This window comes from Spermophilus citellus (assembly GCF_964194105.1).
Source record: "Spermophilus citellus genome assembly, chromosome: 3".
Classification (NCBI taxonomy): Eukaryota; Metazoa; Chordata; class Mammalia; order Rodentia; family Sciuridae; genus Spermophilus; species Spermophilus citellus.
The window spans coordinates 192,618,654-192,620,390 of NC_138184.1; positions in this window are offsets into that span (position 1 = coordinate 192,618,654).

Below are 1,737 nucleotides of genomic sequence, written 5' to 3' on the forward strand. Positions count from 1 at the left end.
TCTCAGCAGCTCAGAAAGTGAAAACAGCAGGATTCAAACATCAGCAATGACAACACAGAGAGCATGAAGTTTGTGCTCATTACACACTGTGGGGCTGCCTATCTGGGCAGTTTACTCTGCAAATTACCAGTTGAGGATAATGGCCACTTACGTGCCAATGTTATACCCAGGTTATTAATATATCAATGAACTTTCCTTTTGGCTCTGTCTTTCTTCATATTATATTTTATTTTTGTATATGTAATGTTGGCCATGCACATTATGTGGTCCAGATTTTGAGGAACGGGCAATGTGACTACAATATAGAGCTCCAACTTAGTGCCCAGCATACATGAAGGCTCAGTGACTGATGCATGCTGTAGAAGTCACTGTATCCCCAGAATCTGACATGGTGCTAGTTACATAGGCACTCACCAAATATTTTCCCATTAGTTACGTAAGTAAATTTTCAGTGAAGGTTTGATATGGGAGACATAATGGAGATCATTAAAAACCTATGACTTAATTATACATGTTCATATTATATATTCTTGCATACTACTATGTCATGACTCAGTAAGCACTGGAAAGAGTTCAGATCTAGATCATGGGCATGCGTGTTTTTGATGGTGTTACTATTTAGTCAGTGTTAGATTCCTATTTCTAATTTGGACTAAACATTGAGCAATTTCAGAATATTCAAGCAGGCAAGATGTGGTTTCTCTCACTGTTCTTTTAAGAGACATATATTTATAAATACATTTTGTCCTCACTATCAGCCCTCTTATGTTAAGTATTCACAACAATTTGGTAAGTGAAATATGTTATGAATGAAATGGTCCTGTCTCCTAATAGTTTTGAAGAGCTGATTTTATTCATATTGCATCTTAGCTGCTTTTGTTCATGTCTTTTTAAGTTGAGTCACATAACATGGAATGGTAACCTATTGTTCATCCAATTTGGCCAAAAAAGAATTTTAAAATACCCTGATTTTTTTCTTTTTATCCTCTTCCAAAACTTACTGCATTTTCTTCTATTGCATCCATTACCATTTGAAAAAAAAATTGTTTTCTTTGTACATAGAAAAATAATGCAATTGTTATATACTGAGATAGGTTAGCATATATTTCTCAAGGGAAAAACTTTTGAAAGTAGCAGAACTGCCAGTAGCAATTAATTAGAAAGCTTTTCATACTGTTTTCAGTTATAGACATGTACTAGCAGTTTGAGAAAATTGGTAGTGACGGCTGCTGTCACCACAGGGTGGTACAATGGATTGAGTTAATTTACTGACATTTGCTTTTTTTTCCCCTCAAATTGTCATATCTTTATCTTACACTGAACTTGGTTTATATTGCCAAATGGTGAATTCAGCATAAATATAGTTTTGATTGAATTATAATGCATGGTGTGTGAGATCTAAGCACAATTAGTCCACAAGAGTGAATACATCTTACACTTAGGAATGACATGATGCATTGAACATTTGATCTCTTTTCACCACCTACTATGTATAAAGAAAGGCTGATCTTTTCTATTCTAGAAAGCAAGGAAAGATGTATTGACTTAAAATATCAGCAAGACTTGCACAATTATTTAACAGTTTTTCTAGAGTAAGAATAACTTTTACAAAATATTTTAATTGCAAAAGCAAGGCATGCTTCACTCTTTTAGTTCATTTAGAGGGGTGATCGTGTATGCTACGCTAGTTAACTTTTCATTGCTGTGACAAATATCTGGGAAAAAAAAACAACTTGG